The following is a 14,177-nucleotide window of genomic DNA, read 5'->3' as shown; positions in this document are numbered from 1 at the left end:
ACTTAGCATAATACCCTCTAGTTCCAACCATGTCATTGAAAATGGCAAGATTTTGAAGATTTTGTGTGTTTTTTCATGGCTAGGTAGTATTCTATTATATATTTATTACGTCTTCTTTATCCATTCATCCCACAACCCTTTCCTTAACCTCCCTCAACTCAAGGAATTTTGATTATAATAATAGGGACAGATGTTCTTGCTAGTAAAGGAAGAAATGGCTCATGTATTAAAGACACTGGTGACCATACTCTTAGAAAACCAGTTTTCCACACTTTCTGTGGATGGTCAATTTGAGCAATGTAGAGATACCACCTGTATGGAAGCCCTTACTGAGAAAGCAGGAAATGCAGAAAAATTATAGAGTGGTTAGTTTTGTTATTGTTGTTTCCCTTAAAACCAAGGACTGCTGGATTGGTGTCAGGAGTGTAAGTTTAGAGTCAGAACAGTTTAAGATTGAGCCCTACTTGCTCACTTGTCTAGATGTGTGACTTTAAGTAAGTGCTCCAATCTCTCTACACCTTGGTTTTCTAATCTGATAATCAGAGTTATTTTCAAACTCATAGGGCTGTGCTGAGAATAAAGGAGAAAATGTATATTCGTACTTAGCATCATGGCCAGCAAGGAATAGGTGCTTAGCAAATGAAAGCTAAAAATACTGAATGCTAGTTGCTGTCATGATCATTATTTTCACCAGAACATTTTTCTCTTGCAGAAGTCAATTGCATTCACAGACAATAACAATCAAATTAGAAAGTGCAGTGGAAAAGAAGATACCATTTACGACCACCACCACACTACACACAAAATCGGGTACCCAGCAGTAAATTGAACAAAATATCTGCAGTATCTCCATGAGAAATAAGGAAGACCTCAATAAATGGAGAGACAGAACATGCTTCTAGGTTGGAAGCCTGAACAATGTAGATATCTTTCCTCACAAAAAGAGCAAAAAGATTCAAGGCAAATTAAAATGCCAACATATTTCATAGAGGTTGAAAAACTGATCTTAAAAATAATAACTTTTAAAGAATATAGGACTTATTTTTTGAAGAATAAAAGAATCGTGATTGGCCAAGATGTTTCAAAGAATAAGGAAGAGAGACTTAGAGCACCAGATATCAAGTTTGTAAGAAGCTATATTAAGATTGTGTTTCTAGTGGAGACAATTTGTCCAACATAATAGAAATCTCAGAAATAGACTCTTGAATATATGGAACTTTGATATTTGAAAGACCTGGCATGGAAGGTCAAAAGGGGAAAAAAAGACCATGTAATAAATTAACCTGAGGGTGGGGGGAAGGATATCCATATGGTGGGGGAGAAAAGTAAAGTTAGTTCTAAGTTTGTACCATATACAAAAATAACTCTTGATAATTCAAGGGCTTAAATGGCAAAAGCAATATTTTTCTTTTTAGGGGAAAATATGGGAAATATATTTCTAATCTTGGGATAGCAAGAAAGTTTTAAACTAATTCTAGTTGTGAAATTAAAAAGTTTTATTGAAGTTAAGAATTTCTGCTCATCAACAGACCTTAAAGAATGTGAGAACTTACAAATCGGATTGGGAAGAGATATTTTCAACACATGTAACCAGCAATGGATTATCAGGGGGCACATAAAGAGCTCCCTCAATTCAGTCAGAAAACACCCCACCCCCTCTTTGCTTCCCAAAATGGCAAAGACTTAAACAGACAAGTTTCAGGAAAGGAAGTAACATAGAAAGTTGCTCAGCTTGAAGGGAAATGCCAATCACATCCACAGGGATATTTTATATTCACTTAAGTAGCAAAAATTAATAATTCCAATACCAAGTATTGGAGAGGTTATAAATCCATAGGATCTTCTATACTTTATAGGCAGGAATATAAATGTGTATAAACTCTTTAGAAAGCAGTTTGACATTAGTTTAAATGTTGGCCAGGTACCTACCCCAAGACCCAGAAATTTCTAGACACATATACAAATTACTGAGCATATAAGGACTGTTTATAGCAGATTCATCATAATGGAATCTGGAAATCTGGAAACAACCAAGATATGCAATGATTTGAATATACTATAATGTATTTATCCATTCTCTTGGTATATTCTTATAATTGAACACTATATAGCAATAGAAGGAATACATTTCAGTTACATGCCACAGCATGAATGTTGTGTTTGACCAGGTCTTCTAAGGAAAGATGCCAACGTAGGATTAACTATGGAAAGTGCTTCTTAGGAGATGCTTGTGGGAGAAAATAGGAGGAAGGCTGAGAGAGTCATAGCCCAGATGCAGGTCTGACCCCAAGGGACAGAGGAGGAAAAAAGGGCAGGATGGAAGAGGTGTAGACTGTACTAGGTCTACAGACCATTTAGTAAGGTCACCCAGGTGTCCGTAAGCTTGCGTCAGCTGTCAGAGGAGCCCTGCGTCTCCCAGGACTGGGGCTGCCTCAGTGTCTCAACCACACTCAGTCACCAGCTGGGAGCAATGTCCCAGGGAGCAGAGGGAGGCGTGGTCTTGGTGCAGCCCAGCAATGTTCACAACAGAAAGCACAGAAGAGGGCCCTTGGTCAAGTACACTTACATTCTCACGGTCACCACAGTTGCCTTAGCAAAATAATAGTGAGTGGGGAAATGAAACCAAGAAGATTGCATTCAGGAGGATATCCTTTGATATAAACAATAGTTAAAGACAAAAGTAAAAATACTAAAACAAAACTACATGTTAAAAAAAAAAGCAGGGGAATGACATACACAAGAATCAGCACTGTTTGGGGGGGGGGCACAGAAAGATAGGACCCAAGAGGAGTACATAAGCGTTGTGATGTAAGCGGTTGCCCATAGTTTTGTTCCCACATTCATAGAGGGCTCATGCATTTTGCTTCTGTTTAAGAAAAATGAGTCAGTACATATATATGACATGCATAGAAACAAAAGGGGCCATGCATGGATCAAAAACAAGAGTGTTTCATGAGAAAGGAATTGTCATTAATGTAATTCTGAAAAAAAATAAAAACTAAAAAATTAAAAAAATGTAATTCTGTGACTGTAAACCCTAATATATTGCCTCCTTTCCTACGCTCTGATGTGTTTATCTCTAATTATTAGTGACTGAGACATTCCCTAATATCACAGATTAAATTACAGGTTTGTTAGGATCTCCCCAATATGGTAATCTGGAATCCAGATGTCCCAATTTAGGATCTCTTAGATGGTGTGTTCAAAGTCCAGGTGCTCAAACAGGAGCAGAGAAAGTAGTTAAATGGTAATAGCATTGCTGTACATGGGCTTTCTCCAAGGACTGGTTAGTGATCTCCTTCTCAGACAAACTAGAGCCTGGAGTTTAGAATTTTAGGAGTATAGACCTAGCCTCTGGGTCAGGCCCAAGGGAGTAGGGAGGCAGCAAAGAAATAGGCCACAGGGTTATCAAGAGGCACTATGCACAATGATCAGGAACACAAACTCTAAGGCAAACTCCCTAGGTTTGAATCCCAGCATTACCACATTCCCCATTTGTCACCCAATCTCTTCGGGCCTTGATTTCTACATTTCTAGAATAGGGAGAATGGTGCTTTCTCAGTAGTGTGGTTATAAAAATTAAATAACCCATTATACCCAAAATGCTTAAAAGAAGGCTGAATGCACTAGGTTATGGTATAGTAATTGGAAACTCCCAAATATTACTGTCTTAACATAAAAAAGTTGTGTTCTCCAGGCATAAAAGGCCAAGTATCGCAAGGGAAGCAACATCATGCATAAGCTTTGGAATGGAGTGTCTTTAAGCCCTATATAATGAAGAAGGCTTTCTCTACCCAACACCAAGAAATGCCCACTAAGCCCCATGTGGTTTCTGTTGCTCAGGGTCTGTTCTGTATCTCCTCATTGCAAGATCTAAGTAGACAGAGCTTCCACTATCAGAACTGTCAATTGCTTTGGCAAGGGAAAGAGACACGATAGGATGTGCACCAGTCTTAAAATTTCTTCTCTGATAGGTCACACAATTCATGGACTGAAGCAGGTGACTGCTTCAACTGGACAAGGAATTGTGAGCCTACCACATTCCTGCAGGAAGGAAAGCAGAATACTTGTGAACAATCTAGTTGACTGTGATGTGTCTGGTGCTATCTATGGGTTAGTTATTATAATTCTGGAAGATTTGCAGAGCCAGCTGAAATACATTAATAGGATACCCAGGAAGAACCAGAAAGGCAGTTCAGTCTATGTACATATCCCTCTTCTACCAGTCTGCCCTGCCTCTGAAGGACCATGTCTTTTCCATGCTCATATCACTAACACCTAGAAGTACCCGGTCAGTCTGTGATAGGTAACTGAGACATTCGCTAGGGATCAATGGACCAAAGAATGAAAAATGACTTCTAGGGAATGCTCCTAAAGTGACTTTTCCTGGGCCAATTCCCAGGTTACTAGCTGAGGCCCCCAAGTGGGTTTTCTGGGCACCCTCAATCGTGTACTTTCTGATGTCAGAGACCTGGAAGGAAGGGTTTCCTGGGCAACCACTTCTGATACGTGGATCAATTGCTCCATGCTCTTTGCTGCCACTAAATATTAACAGAGCCAAGTGAAAGATCTCCTGTGGCATAACAAAAGTGTTTGAAGGAGACAGAAGAATAAATTTCTTTGGATCAAAAAGAAAACCCACAAGATCATCAATGGCAAGTACATGATACAGGGCTCCGGTCTACTTCATCGTGAGACCTGTGGCCATCCTGAACAGAGTTATTGGACTTCTTTAAAGCCTATAAGTTTCTTCTATTGACTTTGAATTAATCACTCAGGAACCAACAGATACCATTTGTTCACATCTAGCAAACATTGCATATATGATGACTATTAACATGGTCCTTGTTTTCATGGAGCTTTCAGACAAGTGCAAGGGTAGAGGAGAGGACTGTCATTAAACGAACACATAAATGAGTCTATAATTAAAGTTGATATATGTACTTTGAAGGCAAAGGTCATCATTTTATGAAAACATGTAACAATAGGACCCGATCTAAGGAGGGGGAGTAAAAGGGCAGGGAGGGGCATGCAGGGCATTCAGAGGTACCTTTCTAGAAATAATGTTGGAGCTGATATCTAAAGAATAACTAGGGATTGAACAAATCAAGTTTAGGAGTAAAAAGTGGTTTTAGGCAAAGTGAAATATAGGGCCAAAGAAGCTGGAGTAGAAGGGTTTAAGTTTTTATTTTTTATTTTTTTGGGGGGCTTAAGTTTTTAAAACTAAAAAATTTGGCCAGAGTGTGGGGGTGGAGAGGGAGAGGGGTATAAGACAAAGCTGTGCTGTAGGTTATATTAAGAACTTGGTCTTTCTACTGCAACAAAAAGCCTTTGACAAAAGGCCCTTTACGTGACTCTCTGGATGGGAGACCAGAGAGGCAGAGCTTACGTGAAAAAGCAGCAATGACCTTAACTCTGGAGTTAGGGTTCCCTGCTGTATCCTGCTAATGTGAAGGATGGATAGTGGAGACCACCATTTGCTAGAGAGTTCCCCTGAACACAAATCTTTCAAGTGTATCTTTCAAAAAGTATTGCATTCAAATAAATTTTCAAAGCAGTTGTATACTACCTAGCACCTCTGGAGAGTCATAAGACAACATAACTATATACAAGGTCAAGTCGTACCAGAAAGATCAACATTACTTAGCTCAATATTTCTAAAACTTACGTGATTATGGAGGCATCATATTTTCAAAGAAATCTGACTTCCAACCTGTGGGGCTAATATTTGGTGAAATACTCTTTTCAGGATAGTATAGACAATCTGGGTCCATACATGATCATAAATACAAGTTTAAAAAATGCAGTAGTCCTCCCTGATCTGTGAGGTATGTTAAAGACCCTTAGGGGCTGCTTGAAACTGTGCAGAGTACCAAACTCTGTATGTACTAGGTCTTTTCTTATCCATATGTATGATCATATGTATAAATCATATGATCATATGATCATACATATGTATGATCAACAGTATAAATTACACACACTGAGGGATTAACAATAACTAATAAAAGGTATATGAATGTCGTTTTCCTCAATTTCTCTCAAAATATCTTGTCCTATACTCATCCTTCTTAGGATGATGTGATGAGATGAAGCGAGGTGAAGGATGTAGGCATTGGGACATAACATTAGGCTACTGTATTTTAAAAATATTTTATTTATTTATTTGACAGAGAGAACACAAGCAGGGGCAGAAAGAAAGGGAGAGAGAAAGGGAGAAGCAGGCTCCCTGTTGATACAGGGCTAGATTCCAGGACCCTAGGATCATGACCCCAACTGAAGGCAGACGCTTAACTGACTGAGCCACCCAGGCAACATAGGCTACTATTGACCTTCTGACAATATATCAGAAGGAAGATCATCTATACCACCTCTGGCCATGGGTAACAAACCATGGAAGGCAAAACCACAAATAAGGGAAAACTACTGTAAAAAAGGAAATCTTTCATAAACATGAGTTTTAGAAATATAGTTAGTAATAGGTAACCTGCCAGGAAAACCATAACACCAGTGTGTCAAAATCTACAGTTGAGGACCACTGGGCAGGTGGCTAATAAGAAGAATGATATTTGGCCAAGGAACGGCTTGGCAACCCCAGGGAACCTATTGATGGATGGCTCTATTGACTCTAGACTATTCTCTGACAAGTGTGTCAGGAGAAATCAACTAAAGTGTTCTGCACAGTTCTGCGAGCTTCAAGAACATGGTCTTTGACAGTCAACCTCACGGCAGTCTTAATCCATGAGTTGTGGGTGTCATTGCCCAAGATTGCTTAGGCCAAACCCCCTTTTGTCATTACTAAGTCTGTGAGGAAAATTAAACCAAGATTCCTCCCAGAAGAAGGGTCAGAGCTTGTGGTTCAAAAAAGAGAGAATCAAGGACTGTATGTTGGACACATGATGGTAGATGCAGAGAGCTGGAGCAGAGGACAAACCTTGAAGCTCTTGGGGTGACTAATATATAGGAGGAAATGAGCAGAGTGTGTCCCAGACTGGAGGAAGGAGGATGTGGTAACACGAGGCTTACCAAGTGTTGGGGCAATGGAAAGCGAAGGCTGGAGGAGAACTCAGAAACCCCTGTAGTCCTAGTTGCTGGTTTTATGGTTGGAGCCCTGAGTAACTACAGAACTTCTCTGAAGGTACACAGCCATGGAATGTTTGAGGCCAAGCTAAAACTGCCATGCATGTACCCATCATTACAGTCCACATCAGCCAACTGATAAGTGTGGTGGCAATGCTGGCAGTGTCATATTAGTTATTTAAATAAAAACTGAAATTAATCTCTTTGGAGCCTAAATTATAAAGAAATTTTTTTCTTCCTAAAGAGGCAAGAAAGGCCAACATTTTTAGGTATACATAAATCTGGAAATAGAAATGAGGCAGTTCCTAAAATGAGATACAATTTTTTTCTCCCCCCGCCCCATTCATTCAGAAAAATTTATATTCACTTTTTTGGCTTGAAGCAAGATCAAGGAAGTACACTCAACCTCATCTCTCCTATTAACTACAGCTAAAGACCCTAAACGAATCAGAAGGCTCTGACAGGTGGATCAGAAAGGCACAGTGGGTTAGAATCACTGCACTCATGATGATGACCTGGTAGTGAGGTCTGAGGATTTTTAGGGTTTTTGTGGAGGGGTCCCCTTTTAGCTTCTTCTATATCCTGACCCAGATATGAAAACAGCCTAAAGCCTGGAACTGCCAGTGGATGCAGACAAAAAAACCCCAGGGAAAGCCAGAGCGTATGAAAAAGGAGGACCTGATGGAACCAAACCTTTTTGACCTTGCCAGCCCTTCTCCAGGAAAACACCAGCAAATACTGGTTACCCTTTCACACACATTTCCCCTGGTAGCTAAAATGGTAACTAAGGGACAGAGCCCTGTTGACCCTACCCACCCCACACCAGCCAAGTCCTAGCTAAGAGGCAGAGCTCCTTCTTACCACCACAGCTGACCCCATGGGCAAGCTAAAACCCCAGCTTTCCAACCACAACACTAGGAAGGGGAAACCCTGGGAAAGAGAGTCTACAGTGTGGGGTGGGGAGTCATGAGCCAGGAACTAGAGAAATTGCTCCTTTAATATCGCAATGTGAAATTCCTGGCTCACACTTGAGCTGAGCATATATAAAATGACCTAGAATCAACACAGTGGAGACTTTGAATACTGAACCATAGGGTAGACCACAGCCCAGGTTTCAGACTGGCAGCTTGGTGGTATACAGGCAGAGCGGAAAGAAGAGCACTTAGGATGCTTTCAAATCTAAATGGACATTGGACTCACAGACCATAGAAATTACAGCAGGTTGTACAGTCTGAATCTAACCAGGTTGCCTGCCTCACTGGGAAAAAAAAAAAAAGGAAGAAATAAAAGTCTAAACTTTCTAGATTTAAAAAGGACTCTGTTTCATGACATAATATTCAAAATATCCAAGATGCAACCCCAAATAATTTCACATACAGAAGACTAAGGAGACCTAAAGGGAAAGGCAGTCATCACAGCTAACACTGAGAAGACTTAAATATTGGAATTTCTAGACAAAGACCCTAAAATAGTTATTATAAATTATGCTTCCAGAAGGTATGTATTTTTTATGTAAGTGGAAAGATAGATGCAACAAAAGCTATCAAAAGGAGCAAATGGAAGTTTTAGAATTGAAAAATTCATTAGAAAGACTCAACAGAGTGGAAAAGAACTCTACGTTATGACATAGACGAAGTTTAATTCAAAATGGATCACAGAACTGAGTATAAAATTATTTTTAGGGGATCCCTGGGTGGCTCAGCGGTTTGGTGTCCGCCTTCAGCCTAGGGCGTGATCCTGGAGTCCCAGGATCGAGTCCCACATTGGGCTCCTTGCATGGAACCTGCTTCTCCTTCTGCCTGTGTCCCTGCCTCTCTTGCTCGCTCTCTCTCTGTGTCTCTCATGAATAAATGAATAAAATCTTTTTAAAAATTATTTTTAAACAAAGCAATTAAATTAGAACTAAATATAAAAGTAACTTGAACTCATGGGAAAAAAAACTGGAAAAAACTTTGACTTTGAATTAGAGTTCTTAGAAACAAGAAAGAAGGATCATCCACACAGAAAACATGGTTAAAGCTGACTTTATCATAATAAAGAAGCCTTTACTTTACAAAGGACATTGTTAAGATCCTATGAAAAGATAGGTCATGAGCTGGAAGAAAATATTTGTGATCGCCTATAAGACAAAGGATTTGTATCCAGAATATATAAAGAACTCAAGATTCAATGACCAGAAACAAAGACCATATTTAAAAATGGACAAAAACTTGACATACACTTCACCAAAGAAGATATATGGATAGCAAGTAAGATGCTTCAGACTAATAAGATTAATAACATGGATGAAAAGATGCTTCAATATAATTTATTAGTGATATGCTGATTAAATGACAATTCTAAGTGTCAGTGAGGATGCAAATCAACAGGAACTCTCCTACATTGCTGGTGGTAATGTAAGATGGTACAGCCACTCTGGAAAATTGTTTGGGAGTTTCTTATCAAGTTAAATACGTATTTATCATATGACCGAGTAATCTCACTTCCAGGCATTTATCCTAGAGCAATGAAAACTTAGGTTCACACAAAAACACTACACAAATGTTTATAGCAGCATTATTCATAATCACCAAAAAAACTAGAAACAACCAAAAGGTTCAGTGGGTGACTGGATAAACAAACAATAGTCTATGCATACAATAGAGTACTACTCAGCAATAAAAATGAACTATGAATATACACAGTAACAGAGGTGAACTCAAATGAATTATGCTAAGTAAAAGATCTCAGTATCAAAACGTAACATTACGTTAAGATTCAATTTATAGGACATTCTGGAAAAGACAGTGTTGGAACAGAGGATGGATCAGTGATTTCCAGGGATTATGAGTGGGAAGAGGAGTCTAGCTAAAAGAGGTAGCAGGAGAGAACTCTTTGGGATAGTCCACTTGTTCTATGCCCTGGCTATAAAGCTGGTTATAAGAATCTATGCATGTGTAGGGACGCCAGGGTGGCTTGGTGGTCGAATGTCTGTCTTTGGCTCAGGGCGTGATCCTCTGTCCAGGGATCGAGTCCCACATAGGGCTCCTATGATAGCCTGCTTCTCCCTCTGCCTCTCTGTGTCTCTCATGAATAAATAAAATCTTAAAAAAAAAAAAAAGAATCTATGCATGTGTAAAAATTTACACACTCTGCACCAAAATGCGAATTCTACTCTATGATTTTTAAAACTAAAGAAAACTTTTATGGAATTTCTACTGTACACCATAATCTCTAACAATAAAAAGACAATTTGATCTTTTGAAAGGGAATTATGTGCATAATGTGAAAATGTCACTTTTGAGATTTCTAGGAGTCTGGTTTTCATCCCAGAATTCTAATCAATTTCATCTATTCTAGGACTTTCTGTGTCTGCAGGTCTACTATGGACTAGGGGAAAGGAGGGTGTAACTCATGATATTAATAGGAGTCTGAAGTAGGCCTTAGGACTTAGAGAAATGGTGTTTGATTGGAAAATTTAAGAATTTCTTTCACTCATGGTTGGTGCTGACAAGTAACTTGAAACCATGGAGCAGATGCTGTGACGGGGAACAGCTGGGGTCCAAGCACCATCTTGCCCAGAGCAATAGAGGCAGAGTTTCAGCTAATCCTGTGGTTGCTTAACCCTCCCTGCATACAGTTCCAGCTGGCCTTTTATTTGGGGTGGAAATGGTGGGAATGGGAATTTATATTCAAATGTATTCTGTAAATATGATAAAGGTTCTGCATGTCTGAGAGGACTCAGAGGGGGAAAAAATAGGTGGCGCTGGCCAGCTATAAGAGAATAAGAGCATGAGTACAAAAAAATTGAGTAATAACTTCATTATTGAATGTAATACCCTGATACACATTTCTTCTCTCAAAGGTGCCCAGACTCCAGGGCAGAACTCTCTGAAGCAATGGAGTTTACTACAAGGAAACCCAGGTGGCTCCAGGCTAGAAACAGAGTAAGCTCTACTTTCACTTAAAATGAGACCAACTCATTCACTGAGGAAAATTAGCTTAGAAAGTACAGGTGTGCTCCCCAGACAACAGGCACACAGCCCCTCCCTCCCACAATTAGTGGAAGCAAAAATCCCAGCTGACCAGGGAGATGAACACTGCTGTGATTATTTTCATTTCAAAAAGGATCCACTTAAAATATTTACTTTGGTAGTACCTTCAAGTGTGGACCACCTCTGGGGCATTTGGATTTTTCATAAATCATTAAGCACTGGGCTGAGGGCGTGCAGTGATGGGGAGTTCAGAGTCTTTGCCAATTGAAGATCAATAGAAATGAAGGTGCGTCATCCCTGAAATGATGCTGTGAGTCAATGGGAGGGATGGGGTTATGATTTACACCCAGTCCACTTTAGGAAGCCTGTCCATGGAATGAGGGGAATGGTCCCGGTGATGTGGAGGAAGGAAACCATTCCTCCCAAAGTGGGTTGCCGGGTGTCACAAGAAAGCCAGGAATGTCCTGTCACCTCTGCCTGTTTGTCCTCTCTCCACTCAAAGGGCCTATGACTGGAGGTGACAGGTCTTGGTGAAGCTCAATGCATTCTGCCTCTGGGCCTCACTTGCTCATTATAGAAGGCTGCAATTTCATTTCAGATCGGCAGTGTAAAACCTGTTGTCATATTTTATGTGATGATGTTAACTCTGCTATGAAATTATACCCTGAGAATACCCCAGAGCCGGCTCAGTACATATAAATAGCCATTTATCAGATGCAACCCATAATCTTCCCGCTGCTGTGACCCATTCTGTAATTTCCCCTCAGCTGACAAGCTACAAATGAAGAGTGTACTTAGATTTCAGTTATGAGGTTTAAAATATGGATGTGGATATAAAAAGCTAAGCCCTTCAAGAAGAAACCGGGGAATTTTTCCATTAAATTCTGAGGGCCTTCATCCATCTGCTTTATAATCATACAGGAATCCTATGATCCCTTCGCTGACCTCCCACACAATCTCTCTCCCCACTGATTCCATCACCTCCCCCCCGCTTCTAACTGGCCCACCACCCACTTCCGTGCCCACACCCTCACACCCACCAGCACATGTGCTTTCTTCATACGTGCTCACAGAATGTCCCTGTAACCTCAGAGTCTGTGGACATATCGATATAAGCTTTAACCACAGAGTTGTTTTTTTCCACAAAAATCAACGTTCATGTAGTATGAGTGGGTACCAACCACTATGTACGAGATACCTCATGCATTTGCTCTCATCTTATATATGAGCAAACAGAGGTTCAGAACAAACTACGTCTAAGATGACAGTTAACACTCTGAACCCAGAATCCGAACCCAGAACAGTATCAGACCCTGTCCTAGTGTCTGTGCCTGTGGTAACTACTACAAGTTGGTGGCTAACAGGAATGTATTCTCTCATAGTCCCGAAGGCTTCAGAAGCCTGAAGTCAAGACGTCAGCAGATCCCACTCCTTTCTCTGTCTCTAGGGGAGAGCCCCTTCCTTGCCTTTCCAGTTTCTGGTGGCTGTCCATGTTCCTTGACATCTGGCTCCTTGCCTCTGCTCCGTCTTCACATCACCTTCTCTGTGAAAGCTCCCTCTGTCTCACTCTTACAAGGTTACACGTGATCGCATGCAAGACCCATGGGGCTGTACTAGGAGATGCTCCTTAACTTAATCAAGACCCATGACTTAAGCACACCTTTTGCCATTTAGAGTAACATTCAGAGGTTCCAGAAATTTTACATGGTTACCCTGGGGTGGAGGTGTGGACTAATTTTTAGTTGGCCACAGACTCCAGAGCTGTCAAAGTCCCCCATTCTGCGCCCCATCCCCACGGCCACCCCCCCCCAACCCCCATCCCCACACTAACGCGGAAGAAATCCTTGAGCTGCCATCACCTACGTAACCTACGGGTCCAAGTGTCTCCTTCGCCAGCCAGATCCAGTTACTTGAAATTCCCAGGGACCTGAATTCACAAACTCCTTTGGATTCAAACATCGAGACATCATCAACAGAACAAGATATCTGGGAAGGGTAAGTGATGAGGCATTACTAGTTCAATCACCTCAACAGAGATCAGGTTATCAGTTTACCCTGGTCACTCAGGGAGGGCCCTGCAGAAACAAGACACCAATCAGGTCAAATCTGATGGCCTAGTCTGAGGAATGAATATTAACACTTTCTTCAGGTACATTAGGTTAACGGGAACAATGGCTCTGAAACACCCCTTGAGCCTTTTATTTTATTTTAGTTTTGAGGCCTTATCTGCTGGACACAATGTCTGGATGAAAAAGATGCAGTATTTAATTAATTATGTGTACATTTTATCTTTTATATGCTTGGTTGTTCGTTCACAGAAGTTAGCTAGCAGGCTGTCTCCTTTTAGGTTTCAATTGTTTGTCAAATTGGCATTTCCTAATCCATTTGTTAGTTATTCCCATGTCCCCACGCTGAGAACTCTCCAAAATGTTTTACCTCCTGAAAAAGACCTTTCTGTAACCTTTTTAAAAATGCTTATTTTTCAAAGAATTTTATGTCGACATTAAAGAACACCTTTGAAAGGATAAAAGAACATCACCCATAATCCCACCAACCTAGCAAACAAGAGTTTTCAGGAGGAGAATGTTCTAACCTTATCGAACATCCCTGTGCTCCTCCAGCAACAGCTTGAGACTGTATGTAAAAGAGAAACAGGAAAATATTTGCTTTTCAGTTGTGAGGCAAAGAACTATTTCAAGAACTGATTAAAGCACTTAGGTACCCTGGCAACAGTCTTATGAATAAATAGGTCTTCATCATGCCCTGGCACCAGAAAATGCTAACAGATGTGATCAAATAAATGGGCAATCACCTGGTAAAATCCTCAGTACTATATATTTTCATTGTGATGCGTTGGAACTTTGTGCTAGAACTTTGCCATAGAAATCCGAGTCCCTGGGAAGTTTGCATTTTCCAAGGCAGAATGCCTTCTCGGTGTCTCACCAACAACCAAGTCACCCCTTTGAGCCCAAGGAATGTACTCTTACATTTAGGATTACCAGGAAATACTAGAGAAACATTTTTTACCCTTGGGGGAAAAAACGCTAACATGAGGCTCTCTGGGGAGCTTTGAGGGAGCACCAAGGGATGAATCTAGACTGGTGGCACTGGGTTTTCTCTCTC

At 40.5% G+C, this 14,177-nt stretch overlaps 1 long non-coding RNA gene across 6 annotated transcripts in view; it reads right to left on the bottom strand.

Annotated features, from left to right (window-relative positions):
* LOC125752745 (uncharacterized) overlaps positions 1-13,864 on the bottom strand; it is a 30,412-nt gene extending 16,548 nt beyond the window's left edge. For 3 of the 6 annotated variants that reach the window (XR_007402905.1, XR_007402908.1, XR_007402907.1), the window contains exon 1: positions 13,648-13,864. This is a non-coding gene — a long non-coding RNA (uncharacterized LOC125752745). The remainder of the gene's footprint in view (positions 1-13,647) is intronic. The other 3 variants (XR_007402906.1, XR_007402903.1, XR_007402904.1) reach the window with 3 other exon arrangements.
* Between the last annotated feature and the right edge of the window lie 313 nt (positions 13,865-14,177).

This window comes from Canis lupus, chromosome 17 (assembly GCF_003254725.2).
Source record: "Canis lupus dingo isolate Sandy chromosome 17, ASM325472v2, whole genome shotgun sequence".
In the NCBI taxonomy this organism is placed as follows: domain Eukaryota; kingdom Metazoa; phylum Chordata; class Mammalia; order Carnivora; family Canidae; genus Canis; species Canis lupus.
Note: the sequence above shows the minus strand (reverse complement) of the source record. Positions and strands in the feature narration are given on the sequence as shown.